Source organism: Podarcis liolepis (genome assembly GCF_965112155.1).
Source record: "Podarcis liolepis genome assembly, chromosome: 1".
NCBI classification, from domain to species: domain Eukaryota; kingdom Metazoa; phylum Chordata; class Lepidosauria; order Squamata; family Lacertidae; genus Podarcis; species Podarcis liolepis.
Window position 1 is genome coordinate 46,448,981 of NC_139554.1, and position 16,836 is coordinate 46,465,816.

Below are 16,836 nucleotides of genomic sequence, written 5' to 3' on the forward strand. Positions count from 1 at the left end.
CCACCCAAGACTGGGATCAAAATGTGTGAGGTTTTAACCCTCCTCCTCTGATCACAGCCCCAATGAAAATGTCCCTCCTCCCCAAACAAAATAAAAGCTAAAAATACCTTCAGTGATATTTTTTTTTGCGGGGGTAACAGTGGATAGGAAGAGTTGAAGAGTTAATCCCCCCCCCCCATGTGCATGGACCTGATCCTGTTCACTTGGCTCACCTTGTGGCAGCTATCTACATTTCAAAAACTACACATCAATTATTTTCACACAATTAATGTAGCAAAGCTGATGTGACTACCGAGAAGATGTTGCTGCATATCACCAATCTCACTTCCAAAACTAGGACCAACTCTGGGTTTTGTGAAGCCCTTGGCATGATGATTTGGGTGGGCTCTCCTCTCCAGTGACACCCGTCTTTGGTGTTGCCACTGCCTTTGGCATTGGCTCATTTGCCTCCCTGCTGTTCTTTCACTCACCAAGAGGGTGAAGAAATGAATTGGTAGTGGAGAGAGGCAGCAGCAGTTTGGGAGGGGTCTTTCTGAGTGACTCTTCCTGACGTGCTGGGGTTGCAACTACCACTAAATGATTCCGATCCCTGACTGAAAATGAGGCAACACGAGGCAGATATTCCTCTGCCAAGCTCAGAGAATAAGAAGAAGGAAGGGCCAAGTCATCTTCCACTCTCCTGAACAGTATCCCTATGTGGAGCTGACTAACCAGGAGGTGGGTTACCCTGGGAGAATAGTGTGCTGGGTAAGATGCCCCCCCCCCAAGCAGGCTAGGTGCCCTGCCCTGGCAGTGCCAATCTCGTTAGAGATGGCTTAGATCACCCCTTTCCCCAAGAACATCAAAAAGAGACCCCTCCTTGAAAGCAGGAGCCACAATTACTAGGTCCATAAAATTCTGAAAGAAACCAGAGTAGGGGAATAAAAGAAGGGTGAACACTGAGTAAGTTCCTGGAGTTTGCTTCTGAGCAAATTTCAAAGGCGGCCAATGAAGAGTAAAGCCCAAGTCAACCTTCTGGACAATGACTAGGAAGTCATCCCAGAGCATTTCTCCTTGTAAACCTTGGCATAGGTTAGTGTTCAGAGATGACTCAAGACATTTTGCTGACGGCAGAATATCCAAATGTCACCTTCATTGTGCCAAATACATAATAATAATCTGATAGTTAACAGTAGACTTCCAAATCAGGCTTCCTCAGCCTATTACAAAGCTGGTCTTACTAGCTTCATGTTCCCAAACTTATTTTCCTCTCTCATCCCTTCTACCCACCATCCCAAATCTTCTTCTCATCCCCAAATTGGAACTCTGTTTGCATAAGCAAGCTCTTACTGCTAATGGCTGGCAGTGCAAGAATCGTCACAGAGAAGTTTTAAGCTGGAGCCATAGAGCAGCCCCCTGATAACTGCCAGGCTGGATACAGCCTGCCGACCATTTATTGCTGCTCCCCTGTTTCTGCTATTCTAAGCAAACGAAAGTAGTTTTGTAAGACCTTAGTAGCCCACAATACATGGTTAGTGGGCTGTATCTGGTGTGATGGTTCACAAATTATCCAAGTCATCAATGTGCATAACACATTTGCTTAGCACCAGTGGGACTCCAGACAGCCATGTGGTACTCTGGTGTGAGAAAAAGTATTGCTCAGAACAATTTATCGCAGCATTTTCCCCACGAGCGGCTATAAAAATACAAATGGAGTTTTGCATGTGCAACTGAGTTTTCAACTTCCTTTCTAGCACAGCCCCTTGAACCTTCTGAAAAATGGCTTCTGAAGGTCAAGGAACCTTCTGGAACAGCATGGGATGCAGTTCTGGGACCATAACTGGGGTGAAAAATCAGAGGTTCCACAGAAGCGTTTTCTGGCCTAAAGCCCTCGATTATGAAAGCTGCCCAAAAAAGCGCAAAAAACAAAATGATAACATTTTGAAGCATTCTGAAACATTTTGAAGCAATACTTTTACCTGAAGGTTCACAAAACAGAAAATACAAATACTCAAACCCTCCCTGCCCCAAACTAGTGAGTCAATACACGAATGAAATTTCTGTACACTCATCTTGCATATTAAAATACAAATGTTTTGTCTTTTGTCAAAATAAAGCACCTTTTAAATTCTAATTTTATAAGGTTACTGAAACAAAAGGCACTTCCTACATTGGCTATGGACTGATTACAAAGAGATAGCTTGTCTTTTAAAGCATCTTTAACAGGGACAACAACAAAAGCCACCTCCACAAACGCACCCTGGCAGGGAGTAGACAAAGGCAAGAGAATGTCAGCATAAAATCCTGCACTGTTGTATACACCCTTTAACACAAAGAAGAGAATCCTATTCAGAGACTCAACCAATTACACAAAATGTGGCCTTCAAATACTTGCCAAGTCTATGCATGTAAGGATGCTGCTGAACCAGCACCACGTTGACAGAGAAGCATTGTGTACAAATCAAGGCTTCTGACAGTTCTAGGGAAACCAGCACTTTCTTCAGCCTCTTCTCAAAAGTAACAAGTGCTTGCTACCACAGTAATTAAACCTCTAGCCAGAACATAGCCTGCCTCCAACAACTAGCAAATTTAAAGGCATTTCATGGAATGCAGTATCTGGAAGAGGGCATGGCTGTCAAAAAGGAACAGTTAACGGAAGCACCCTAGGCTGCAACGTTTTGTTGCAGGCCTCCCTTATGTAGGCAAAATATTCATGTTTAAAACTGCAATAAAATGCGCCACAGGTTTGCTGCAATATTCACACGCTTGCCTTGCAATTTCCTATTATCCATTATTAAAAGAATAATAGAGCTTATATGTCTAAGTTAACAATCACCATGCTTTATCTGCTAAGGCAACACAATGGCTAGACTGTTAATTAAACAAGCCATTCCAAACAATCCATGTTTAAGACGTCTTTCATAAACCAATTGCTATTTTAAAATCTATAATTAAGGTTTTAAAAACACACAGGGTGAGAAGCAACGCAGTGCAAATGGGAGTTTGCTTGTGCAATGGGGCTTCTCCTTCCTTTCGTCCCCCTTTATGCCTTCTGAACATCCCCAAAAACTGCCCTGGAGTGTCTATGGAGACCCTAGAGCACGGGTCGGCAACCTAAGGCCTATGGGCCACAAGCGTTTAACCAGCCCATGGACCCCCACTGCCCGCTTGGTTGGCTCTTGTGTGACGTGTTAAACCGGCGTGGAGCAGAGCGGGGACCGCCTTCTGCAATGCTGGTCGGCTTCCCATTGGCTACTGGAAGCTCCTGCAGCCAATGGGAAGCTGCACACACCTCCTTTGTGCAGGAAAAAGAGCCAGAAATAGCATTTGCGCGCACAAACACTCTGGCCCACTGCTGCATCTGCAGGACCGTGGACCGGCCCAAGCCACAAAAACTTTGCCGACCCCTGCTCTAGAGCATATTTTGGTGGCACAAAGGGGATGAAGGGGGGGGGGGCGAGAGAAACCAGAAGTCCCACTGTGCAGACAGATTTTTGTTCCACAAGGAGACTGACATCTCACAATCAGTAAAGGCCACATTAAGTGTCTTCATAATCATCTAACCTTTTAAAAAGAACATTCCTTTCATAGATTTAAATATCTGAATTACTACAGTTGGCAATAATTATGATGTGAGGCTATACTCATCAAAGGGAAGCGGGTGGCACTGTGGGTTAAACCACAGGGCCTAGGGCTTGCCAATCAGAAGGTCGGCAGTTCGAATCCCCATGATGGGGTGAGCTCCTGTTGCTCGGTCCCAGCTCCTGCCAACCTAGCAGTTCGAAAGCACATCAAAGTGCAAGTAGATAAATAGGTACCGCTCCGGCGGGAAGGTAAACGGCGTTTCCATGCGCTGCTCTGGTTCGCCAGAAGCGGCTTAGTCATGCTGGCCACATGACCCGGAAGCTGTACGCCAGCTCCCTTGGCCCGTAAAGCGAGGTGAGCGCCGCAAACCCAGTCATCCGCAACTGGACCTAATGGTCAGGGGTCCCTTCACTGTTATACTCATCAAGGGGAGGGGGAGAATCACAACTTCTTTAGAAAAGTTTTTATTTCAAATTGAGTACAGTGGTACCTTGGGTTACATACGCTTCAGGTTATAGACTCTGCTAACCCAGAAATAGTAGCTCGGGTTAAGAACTTTGCTTCAGGATGAGAACAGAAATTGTGCTCCGGCGGCACGGCGGCAGCAGGAGGCCCCATTAGTTAAAGTGGTGCTTCAGGTTAAGAACAGTTTCAGGTTAAGAACGGACCTCTGGAACGAATTAAGTACTTAACCCGAGGTACCACTGTATTTAAATAGCTAGGGTGTCTAGATGAACTCTGAAGAAAATGGAGGGGAGAGAGAGAGAGATCCACTGAGTTTGGTGAGCTTATAACTGTTCCTTCCTTGCCTTCCACTGATTACAACTCACTGTAAAAACACAATTGCTCAGAAAAAGAAAATGAAGAAAAAAAGAAAAAGAAAAAATACAGTATTTTATGTTTAATATAATTCAATGACAAGGTATAATTTCTGCATGCCAAACATAATCTGTAAAGTAAATATTTGGTATTTAAAAACAAGTAAAAATAAGAGGCGGGGGGACTTAGTCATCTGGGATTTATTCAATGTGGGTTTTTTATAAGTCTGTTACTCGGAGTAAATCCAGCTGTCTGGTGCTTACTTCTAGAGAGAACTCTGCATGCTCTGTGCTGTTTCACACGTAAAGCTGACTGGAAATACAAAATATTTGCGAAAACAAATCTAGCTCTTGTCTTAATGTCAGCTGTGCTCTCCAGCTTGACTACAATTTATCAGTGATTGTCAAAGAAGAAACATGTTGAACATTGAGCCAGATTCATAGGGTTGTCATAGTTCAAAATTGTTTTAATAGCGATTTCCCTGATTCGGCAAAATTTCCCCTGACACCATTTTTACACCCCAAAACCAGGACATGTCAGGAATTTTCCTGACATATGGCAAGCCTACAGATTTATAACTTTTAAGTTCCTGCAGGCACCGAAACTATGACACTGGTGGATGGCAATCTACTCCTGAAAACAATTCCCTAAGAATCCTGGCCAAAGGGGAGGTATGGAACAAATAACCTCTTAAACACTGGAGTGGGGAGAACCAAAGAAAAACAAGCTAAGTGACATTGTAGGGTGGAGCCAGAGCTTTAGATGTACTGGATATTATTCAGCTTAGGAAAGAGCCGGGAAGGGAGTGGCTGCATTTTTTGCCTGTTTTCTGTGTTAACTGTTTGTTTTTAGAATTTATATTGAAATGAACTCAACTGATCTAGGGATCTTAAAATAAAAAAAGCGTTGGGGTAAACTCATTTCCACCTTATTAGCTGGCTGTCACAAGCCACACCAGATGTTTGACCTTGATGCTCAAGTTGCACACTGCAAAGTTTATTATTAGAATGTTAATGCTGTAAATCAATGCAGGGATCCTTTCCTCAAAATCCATGATCTTCAAAGCAACCAGCAAAACGCAAATAATGATAATCAAAACAATACAAATCTAGCAATAACATCTGTGTCCCATGTTTCCTCCAAAGAGCTAAGGGTAGGCTGAAGAGACAGTGATGGCCAAGGCCATTCAGTGAGCTTCACAGCTAAGCAGGAGCTTAAACTCCAGACCCTTCAAGCCTTTGGCCCCTGGCCTGGAGGTTCCCCAAACCTGAGTTAGAAGAACAGCTTTGGATGCCCCTACATATGCATGGAACACTCCGTAACTTCAGACAGGCAACAAACTGCACTAAAATCAAGACCCCTATGTTCTCTCTTAACCACCCGAGATGATTCTGCATAGGCCTCAGACCCTCCAGGAGTCTCTAGCCATTGCTGCATGTTTGTCAAAGCTTCAGATTCTTTTAAAGGCCTGCTGAATCTGCAAACAAGGATACTGGATGGAACCCAAGAGGAATTCTACTGATAGTTCTAAATCCATTGGTTGGTTGGTATCCTGGGAGACAATGGAAGAGTGTATCTTTGGGGGTGAAGTCAAACTGTTGGGGAGTTACAACGCCTGCTGTGGCTGTAGAGACCGATACGGGAGATACATGTGTTGTTGCAGCTGGGGCAGATGAAGGTGTCTGGCTGTGCTGCTTCACAACCACGCACCATGGTGTTTCTTCTCTTTGCACTCCTCCCAGTGGTTGTTCCTCCTCTGCTTTGCCAAAGGGCCTGGTGCCTGAAGTCAGCTCTCCCTGGAGCACATCGTTGGGGATCTACTGATGGTTCTAAATCCATTATCAAATCTTATTTTGGGCATTTCTAGTTAGGTGGTAATTCTATTTAGCAGTGATATTTGATTACTTTTATTTAACAAGGAACCAGTTAGAAGCAATGCTGGGTGGATGCGAATGGATAGGTCCCTGCCCCCGAATATTCTGCTTTTCTCATTTTGACCACACTTTAGGAAGAAATTCCAGATGGTACTAACTGTTCAACGGTGGAACAGACTGCTTCAGAAGGTGGTGGACACTCCTTCATTAGAGGTTTTTAAAGAGGGTAGATGGCCACTGATCAGGGCTTTGGAGTAGATGACCTTTAAAATCCTTTCCAACTCTATGGTTAATTATGGTTAGTAAGGAAAATACTCACATCTGTTCCAGCCTGCTTTTATTTTTACTTCTCACACACATGCACATAAACAATCTGATTTAGATTCAAATTCAAAATCCGCACAAGCAAATTACCTACGGCACATGTGTAGGCGTATGCCTGTTCCTCTGCATCAAACAGCTTTAATCAGCCTTTCCACACTATTTTTTTGATTGCAGTTTATATAATAACGTCACATGGGTAAGAGTTCTATAAAAGTAAATTTAACTCATTCTAGGATGAAATTTAGTGAGCCTCCTTGGCTGTTGGTTATTTGTGACTGAAAAGAGGCCTCCCACGGCTGAGACAAAGAAAAAGTCAAGAATCTATTACTTTTAAAAAAAGAAATCACAGCATAGGGTGCTATCCTGTTAAACCCACTGAAATCAAGGGACTTTAATTTTCACAATGAAAAAGTTATAGGTGGCAATTTATCAATTAAAATTCCAGCCCCTTTATTTTACTGCCGTAACCATTAGCCTACAAGCAGCAACCATTTTATTACATCCAACTGATGCACGATTGCCAGTGCATGGGTCCTTTTGGACCCAGAAGAGGGCAGAACAGGGGTGTAATGGGGGGCAGGGCATAATACAGCAGGGTATGCTTCACAGTAGAGTGAACAGAAGCCTTTCCAATCAAGTGAATAGATGTATTTACCCACAATGCAAACTGCACCCCCACCCCATCCCACTCCTGGTCTAGATCCAGAGGCTCAGTTGGCTGGATGGGAATCCTTCAGCCACCTGACAAGCAGTTCCTCATCACTACCATAGAATAGGACCAGCTTTATTGCACTAAAAAAAGGTAAAAGACTAGAGGAGACTCCTCCTCTAGCAGGTGATACTAATACAAATACAAGATGATTGCTGTGACGCTTGAGCATCCTCTGTGTTGCCCTTCCATCTGGAGCTGGCTACGGGGTTCCATCCAGTGTCAATCAAGCCTTGTGTATCTCAGTGTAGGTCTGAATATATTTCGCTTTACTTGACCAATATCTATTAAAGTCAGCTCCAAATTTTCATCCAATTACATTTTTTTTTCTCTGTTACACAGTGCTATTCGCTATTACACATAATTTATCTTTCGTGGGAGACAAGAACTTCACCTGTCTATTGGCTACACTCTCCATGACTATAGTTCTAGAAGATTTAATTAATTAGGGACATGAGCTCCTGATGTGAGATACCAAAAGCATTAAAAATGAAATTTAACATGCTTTAAGGCTCCTTCTTTCAGCATCTTCCATGTCACTGTCACACACCCCCACACCCCCACAGTGTCACACTAAGGAAATGGCTATTATCATCAACTTAATGCTTTTAGTAGTATAAAAGATAAATATAAAACTGCAGAGATATGCGAAACCTATGTGACTCATCTGTAAACTCTATACTTCGCCACAGTGTGGAGGTTGGTTTCTTCACTTCAGAATGCAGATGCTGAGAGATAGCAAATCACAACAATTTTCTGCTAATTCATATTTGCCTGATAACTCACGCCCTCCTAAAATAAAGCTAAATTATATGTTTAATCTGCAGAGAGACTAAGAGTAACAAAGAAGTAAGAAACATGGGTTGATTTCACTCAAAAGTAGTTTCAAATTGTCACAGATACGTTTATAATTAATTTCCAGAGGAGTAACTGTGTTTAGTCTGCTGCAGCCTCGTGGCATCTCAAAGACTAACCAAACTTATAATTAATGCAAGCAAATGAAAGACAGCACTTGTGTGCACATGCATTTGCATGTAAAAAGGAAAAGCATTCAACTGAGTGGATTTTGCAAAGCACCAAGTGAGGAAGCCGGTCAACTGGCTAATCAAACAGTATCGCTAACTCAGTCTCCTATTATTTCACAGCAGTCAAGTCCTTCAGGATGCCGAGAATGCTCCTGTGTAGGTCGAGAATGCTCCTGTGTAGGTCGCTGCCTACCTTTTCATTTGCATCCTGGTGTGACATTTGATGGTAATGGGGAGTGTAAGGGCCCTTTGCTCTCAAGCTCCGCATACACACCACCCACTCACCCCTTATTTAAGAGCGGACATCCTTAGCCCTAAACAATATCCATGGCAATATTTAGAAACTGACTTTATATTTCATACCAAAGTACCTGAAAGCAGAAATTGCTCTAAATATTTGAGTGTGTTTTCTTGTGTCATGCTTTTTACCGGGATACAGAATGCAAAATAGAAAATATGTGCTTTGCAGGACAAGTGAGAAGTTTCATCTGTACAGAAACAACTATTTTTGTTGTTAAATACACATGAGAAGCTACTGGGAAAAGACTAGGCCCCTAGCTTCTTCTTTTTACATACATTTGCTTTTTCACTTGCTTCACTAGAATTATGCCTGTACTTTGTATCAGTGAAAGTACAACAATATAGTACAGCAAACTATCATGATCACATTATCAAGGAAGATATTCAGCAACATAGAGTGGAATCAGATAACCATTTATCAACTGTGAATGAAATCATTTTGTGAGCTGGTTGTCTATCACCCTGCCAAACAGAAAGGAGAACTTTGCTCATGTATCAGAGGCAGACATATGGTTATTCTTCGGGATCTTTGTTATTAGCCAATTCAAAAACTGGTTCATGGTTTGAAGCATTACTTGAAAACATGTTCAAGTTAAATAATTCCATCTAGCTAACTGGGTCTGAGTTGTTCTTGCTATTTCCTGTTCCACATTCTGATGTCCCTGCTATTTCCTGTTCCACGTTCTGATGTGGGCTGTGTTCCCACCTCAGAATAGGAAGCAGATATGTAGAAAAAGAAGAAGAGACAATCCCTAGGACTATGGTGTCTCTCCCATACATGGGATTTTCCAGAGTAGAGAAGAATTCATGGAAGAATTTCAGTGCATGGGACTATTGAATTAAAAAGGCTCAGTACCCAAGATCATGACACTCCTGACTGTCCTAAATCAATTGACAAGCAAGAATAGCCAGTGATCACTACCTGTGGACAAATATTTTGTGGGTTACTGAGCCTATAATAATTCCTGGGTGCTGGATAAACTGGTTGCATCTGGCTATTTTCCCAGTTGATCAATGTCTTCTAGTATGAGCTCCTGATACGACGCTATGTTGATGAGAAGATAATTTAGAAAAGGATATATGTGAATAGTCATTTAGTGGAGATGAGCTACTATCTAAACCAGAATATTGGTTAATTTTCTGGGACAGGCAGAGAGGGTAAGGTAGAAAGATCATAGTGCAAGCCACAATATTAGAGAGTGCTGATTGTTGATGCAGAAATGGAGAAACCTCCTGTGAATAGGTCCAATCAGACTATGCAGAAGCCTGGTTGAAAGTCTATCAGTCAATCAGTGATAGGGTCTATACTGTATGTGAAAGGACCAGAATCTGACAATTTTGTTTAACAGTTTGAAGTTTAATATGTTTTTTCCAGGAATCAGAAAAAACACACATACTATAAAATAGATGCCAGTAACTTCCTAAGTGTCTGTCACTTGGCTTGAGATTATAGCAACTTTTCCATTAGCTGTGGCTTTGGAAGAAACTCTGCAAGTGGGAAGACCTCAAACACACTCTGAGTACCATCTCAAACTTTGACAACACAATCTCTTAGAATGATGTTTAGAACCCACCTGTTCCTGAATAATCTTTTTCCATTCCAGAGCAAACTCAGCTGGCACACTGCCCTCTGGTCTTGTAGGAGGAGATATTGAACACCAGCACCTGCTTTGCATCTCACCTTGTCCCTGCCCCAACTTCAGGTAGGGTTTGACCTTGTGTTGTAATACTGATAGCTAGACTGATTAAAGCAACAGCAGAAGCTATGAGCATTGCTTGGGGAATACAATGCCAAGAGAATGAAAAAAAAGCCCATCCAAAATTGGAAGCATAGTCCAAACATTTTGGAGAAGCGGAGGAAATGACCTGACGCGCTACTGAACAGATGAAAAATATAAAACACCTCTTATAAAATCAAGGAGAGCTTATCAAATCTATCTTAAAGTGCAGTTTCTACACTGCATTCACAGAAGAAGCTACAAAGTTTGTATAGACAATATCTTCTATAGCAGCAATTTTAGTTCTGGAAACTTTGGGAGCAGGAGGTACAAGTCAGGATAGGTTCAAAAACATGCTAGGCCACAATTACTATAAATGCTGCATCACTCTGGACTACAACATTATATAGACATGTAATTGACATGCTGAAAGAGCACATCTGAATGTTTTTGCAAGTAGGACAGCAGAGGTGTCATCAGAAATTGCAAAACCAGCAGAGTCCAAGAGTCAAGATTCTTTAGTGGATTTCTGGCTAGCTGTTTCTGCTGAAATAGTCATTTTCATCAAGTCCCCAACCCCACTAGCCCACTATGGCATATCCCATTCTGTTATCCCCATGAGCAAGAGAAGCTTTTGGGGGCAGAGGGGGCTGCACTGTGTTGGAGGAATCAGTGTTGTAGGACTCAGGTGCTCTTCATGCACAAGCAGAAACATGTCTACTAGTGCAAAGCCTCCTGTGGTGAGGCTGGAAGAGATGCTGAGGCTGTTTTTCTCCCCACCCATGTCAGGAGGGTGAGGTTGGAAGAACAGAGGCAGGAGACAGGTTTTTTTCTGCTTTATAAGCCACAGAGAAAGAGGAAGAAAGGAAGGTGGAGGACATGGCAAAGAGAGAAACAGAAAGATATCCTCAATCCTATCCTACAATGAGCTGGGGCTTTCCAGAGAATGGGCCAAGAGAAGCTTTAAGCCCTGTCCTCTGGCGTAAGAGGGGGACGAAAATGATCTAAAGGTTATGGTCTTCTGGAGGATATCCTACCACCTTTGGAAAGAACCATATACTTTGGCCCAGAATATAAATGCACTGAAATTCTGACAGTTCTAAATATGGCTAGTATATTCTTAGACAATACACACACGTTAAACACCTGACCTACACAAAGCACACTATAGGAAGTGCATGGGAAGCAGACAGAGAAAGAAGGTAACTCCAGCAACTGTATCCTCCTGGCACTGATGCAGCCAACAGGCCCCCAGGCTCTGTACTAAAAATTCATTTTCATATGTCTAATTAAAGTCCCTTCTTCAAAATCAATTGTCCCAACTTTACCGCACAGACCAATTTTGCTTTCATAAATACAGAAGAGGAAATCAGTAAGACTCAAAACCTCAAGGTAGAGAGAGAACCTTCTCCCAAACAATCAAAATAAATAAGGGAGGAAAGGAAGAATACATGAAACACCTTCCTTTTTGTTTGAGCTTCATCTGGCTATCTTAAGAATGAAAAATCAGCACAATAGTTGGTAAGGGCTGGAGGAGATTCCACCCAACACCTGCTGTTGCAGTTGGCTTAATAGCAGTCCTTTGCTAGATTTGACAATTACACCCACATTCCCCTGTGAGGGATTAATTGTTTGCTAAAAATAAAAAGAAGATTTGCATTTCAAGTGAACTGCCTGAGCAGTGTGCTATTTCACAGAAGGTGAAATTAATCAACCTTCTTGCTGATGAACCCAGATATTATTTTAGATGTCCAGACTTAAATTGAACCCAACAAAAATATGTATTTTAGTATGTTCTACAGCTCACTAGAACAACACACAGTAATAAAATTAATCATATACCATGGCACTGATGAGGAACCTTTTGCCCACAGGTCTAATTTGGTCCACAAGGTATTGTCAGGTGTGGGACAGGTAAAGGTGCCTGAGAAACCCTGTACCTTTGCAAATGGTACCAATCAACTAATAGGTGATCATTGCAATTGCACAGAAGGGAGTTGCAAGAGCCAACTATCAGCTGTGCCTATAAGCACCATGATGGTCGCTGCCTGAAACGGCACAACGGGGATTGGTAAGCACTGGCAATCAGCGATTGGTGGTGCCTGCAAAGCCCTATACATTGGCTCAAACAGTTCGATGTCAAACCATGTAAGAAAAGGAAAACAAACCACCTGATGTCAATCAGTCATTTTATTTGTATGCCACTTTTCCAAAGTTAAAACCATGTTCAAGGTGGCTTACAACGTATAAAAACTACATAACTACAAATATAACAAAACTAGTCATAAACAATAAACAAAACTTCAAAAAGTATGCAACAAAATCAAACAACTTCCACATAGATCCTAAGATCCAAAATAAATATATAAAATATTAACAACAGCAGCAACAACAATCCCCGCCAACAACCCTCCTAAACAATCCCCTAGTCCAAGATACTGTTCAGCAGCCTCAGCTCTCGTAGTGGAGTCAGTCAAGGACCTACCCTCCTGGCCAGGTGGAAAAAGGCCTGCAAGGCAGGGAGGGAGCAGGACTTCCAGGACTTACAACCAATATGGCACTGTACCATCTGTTGACTGACAATCCTGCCCATCAGTCAAAGCTGGGGCACAGGAGTAAGGAGGTAAGGATCTGGCCTACTGGCCTAAACCATCCTATGGGTTGGAGCCAGAATTCCCCTTCACAAATGGAATGCCCGTTCTTTTCTTCATTACACCCTAAAGGCTTCTGGACCAGCAGGGGTATCCTGGGGGCTGAAGGAGTGGGAGGCAACACTTGACGATTCCCCTCTCCTCCTGTAGTCCTCAGTGTCATTTCCCACACTGTTCCCCAACTCTTCGGAGCATGTTTTCAGAGAATGCAATGCAACAGGCTGCAGTGGAAGAGGAAAACCAGCCAAGGTCGCCTCCCTCTCCTTCTATTTGTAGAACCAAAGTCTTGATTTAAGCCTAGGAATTAAGCCAAATGGCTTCACATGTACACATATGGATCTGGCATATAAGAGGTACAATGGGAAAGAAAGAAGCACCTACTATAGCTTCATGGCATCCTGGCAAATTCATGAACTTCATTTTCAGGATCCACACAGTAAAAAGTAAAACCTAGAGAAAACAAACAATATGCCACTATTACAAAACGTTCAGGGGACAATCAGTTGTTACAAATGACAACAACAATGATAATGCAAATCAAGAAGAAAGGGTGGAAAGGCTAAGTCGATGTAAGAGAAACAATTTCCAAAAATCCAGGGACAGGGTTCAAACCAATTGGGTGCAAACAGAGGGCAGACGTATTTAATTCAAAACAACTATTCACTTCATTTTGTAAAAATCTATTCACTGTTTTTGAACTCCTGAAAACGTATATGGTTGCCTGAGGATACACACTGGAATGCCAACCAATACAAGAGGCATACTGAGCATAGTGATACCTTGCTGTTGTAAAAAAAAAAAAAAGTAGTGTGTGAGAGAAACCACAAAAAATCCCTTCAATAGATGCCTAGACATATTTCACAAGAACAAGATATGTGGGAAATTGGATAGTGCTTAGTATATTTGGCTGGTTTATTTCATCTATATCTATACTTCTGTCTCAAAAGAGTCACTCAATGTGGCTTACGTCAGTAAAAAATACAAAACAATAAAACCATGATATTTTGAATTATATTGGGAGAACAGAGACAGCAAGTTAAAAAAAATAATTTAACAAAAGTAAACAAAATCAACCAGCCACCTGGGAAGACAAATGACTGTCAGAATAATAAAAGGCCTTCACAAGGTGATGCAAAAGCATCAAGAAGGGAGCCAACTAAACCTCCCTAGGCTGAAGTCCCCCATTCTGGGCGCAACCACAGATGGATGGAAGGTGGTCTGCTCTTGATGGGGTTAGACTCCCTGTGAAGGAGTGGCTTGGGGGTACTTCTGAATCCACTGATGTCACTTGAGGCTCAGGTGGCCTCAGTGGCTCAGAGTGTCTTCCATCAGCTTCAACCGGTGGCCCAGCTGTGTCCACAAGCAGTATTAGCATCACATTAATTTTGCTTGGCACTGCGGAGTCTGCTGGTTTGTTTGGCATGTATAAAATATCACCAATATTACAATTCAAAATGTGAGCTTATGCAGGTGCCAGGTAGCCTGACAAACAGTGTGTGGAACCTGTGCCTTGGCCAGTTTTAAAATCCACAATGTACATATGGCATTTTTAAGCCTAGCTCTCATCACACCCTGAAGTAACAGCCTTATTGCTTCTGTTTAAAAAGTTTCATCTAACAGGAGGACAATAACAGAGCAGAACTTAATTAAACAGAGAACGGCTGTGATATTTAAATGAAAAAAAAGAGCTATGAATATTCTATTGACTGTAAAGATCACTCGAGGTATCAAAAGCCAGGACCAATATACTGGCAGAATACAGACTTAATTGACATTCCAAGGAATTACCAAATTAATCAAAATGTGTTTGTATGAGATAAAAATTCTATACAATATGTGAGCTCAAAAGGGTATTAACCGAACCGATTTCTTGAAAATAGTACAATTTTAGAACAGAAATCACTTTATTTTAGATTTCCTTTTAGTGGCTCAATAGCCTTATAGAAGAAGGAACCCAACACAGGCATATCTAGGGGAAGGACCACCTCAAATCCTATTCCGGTTTCCCATTTCTCCAGTGAGAAGTCTTGATGATTTGTTGCATGTTGATTTTGTTTACTGTGAGTTTCAAAAAATGCATTGCTACATGTAACCTGTCTTCAAGCGATTTCTATTCGGAAAGGTAATAAAATAATAAATATGCCACTAATTTGATGCTTTGCATCACCAAAATAAAAACACTTTTAATGAGAACATTTCCAACACAGATCTAATCCTACTTTGTACATCTTAACCAACCTACTCGGAGTTAAATACCATCTATGCATCATTTTCATATACCGTATTTTTTGCTCTATAAGACTCACTTTTTCCCTCCTAAAAAGTAAGGGGAAATGTGTGTGCGTCTTATGGAGCGAATGCAGGCTGCGCAGCTATCCCAGAAGCCAGAACAGCAAGAGGGATTGCTGCTTTCACTGCACAGCGATCCCTCTTGCTGCTCTGGCTTCTGAGATTCAGAATATTTTTTTCCTTGTTTTCCTCCTCCAAAAACTAGGTGCGCCTTGTGGTCTGGTGCGTCTTATAGAGCGAAAAATACGGTAATTCTCTTTCAAAGTATAACATGTGGTAAATTTCAAATAATTCTTCCAGAGTTTCCCCCAGAAGTTTAGGTCTATGTTATGTCCTATGTCCATTGCCCAGTGTGTCCTTAAAGCTTTGACTAACGCATCTTTCTTTTCCCATTCCAATAATGTTATACATTTTTTACAATAGTTTATCCTTATTCCATAATAGTTCTCTTTCAAACTGTGAGCTTTGATCCGGAAACCCATTTTTTAAATCTAATTTGAACATATCATATATTTGATGATACTGTAACCAATCCATAATTAAGCTCCTTACTTTTCCATTGGTTTCAATCTAGGTCCGCTCCCTGTGAATTCCAACAGATCTCTGTTGTGGCCCATTGCCTATCCATGTTAATTCTCTTGATTGTGATTGCTTCAATGGGTGATAACCATAAGGGTTTTTTTTCCCTTTCCAACAAGTTTGTACCAAACTCTATACAAATTTATCCTGGTGTGGTTTGCAAAACTTTTATAAATTTTTGCTTTTCCATACCAAAGACATGAATGCCAGCCAAACTTTAAATCATGGCCTTCCAAGTCTAAAATATATGAATTTTCCAATACAATCCATTCTTTTAACCAACATAAACAAGCTGCCCCATAATACAATTGCAAGACTGGCAGAGCAAAGCCTCCTCTTTTTTTATCAATCAAAATTTTATGTTTAATCCTAGACTTTTTCCCCTGCCAAATTTTGAAATATCTTTTTTCCATTCGGAGGCAGCTTAAGTTGTTGACAAAAGGATCAATTGGAATAAAAACATCTTAGGTAATACATTCATTTAAATGGCTGAAATTCTACCTAATAGGGAAATAATTCTTTCCCGTATCTCTATCTCTTTTTTTAATGTCTTTCCACAGTTTAATATAATTATCTTGAAATATGTTGAGATTTCTCACTGTCAGCCAAATCCCCAAATACTTCTTTTTTTTACCTATTTTTAGGCCAGATAACCTTTCCAAAATCTCATTCGACTGCTCATCTATGTTTTTAATCAACATTTTAGTCTTTTCTACATTTATTTTAAATAAAGCCTGCCACTTTTCCAAACTTTTTAATTTCCTCTAAAAACCTTGGGAATGCTTACGTTAGGTTGTTCCACTGTTAAGACCACACCCTCCTCAAAAGCCTTTAATTTATAAGTTCTACGCCCTAGTTCTATACCCTTAATATCTTTGCTTCCCCTTATATTCTGCAACAGTATTTCCAACGTTGTAATAAACAATAATGGGGATAGAGGGCAGCCTTGTCTAGTTCCCTTCTTTATTTAATAATCTGAGAGAT

General features: G+C 41.3%; 1 protein-coding gene and 1 long non-coding RNA gene across 9 annotated transcripts in view; one reads left to right on the top strand and one right to left on the bottom strand.

The window, feature by feature from the left end:
* Window positions 1–16,836, bottom strand: part of SIPA1L1 (signal induced proliferation associated 1 like 1) — a 150,734-nt gene that overhangs the window by 51,212 nt on the left and 82,686 nt on the right. For 7 of the 8 annotated variants that reach the window (XM_083505743.1, XM_083505742.1, XM_083505740.1 and 4 more), the window contains one exon: window positions 13,366–13,434. The exons of the other annotated variant lie outside the window; for it this stretch is intronic. The gene's annotated coding sequence lies outside the window, so the exon portion shown is untranslated. The remainder of the gene's footprint in view (window positions 1–13,365; window positions 13,435–16,836) is intronic. 8 annotated transcript variants of the gene reach the window in all.
* LOC310710665 overlaps window positions 1–16,836 on the top strand; it is a 48,202-nt gene that overhangs the window by 21,757 nt on the left and 9,609 nt on the right. The window lies entirely within an intron of this gene.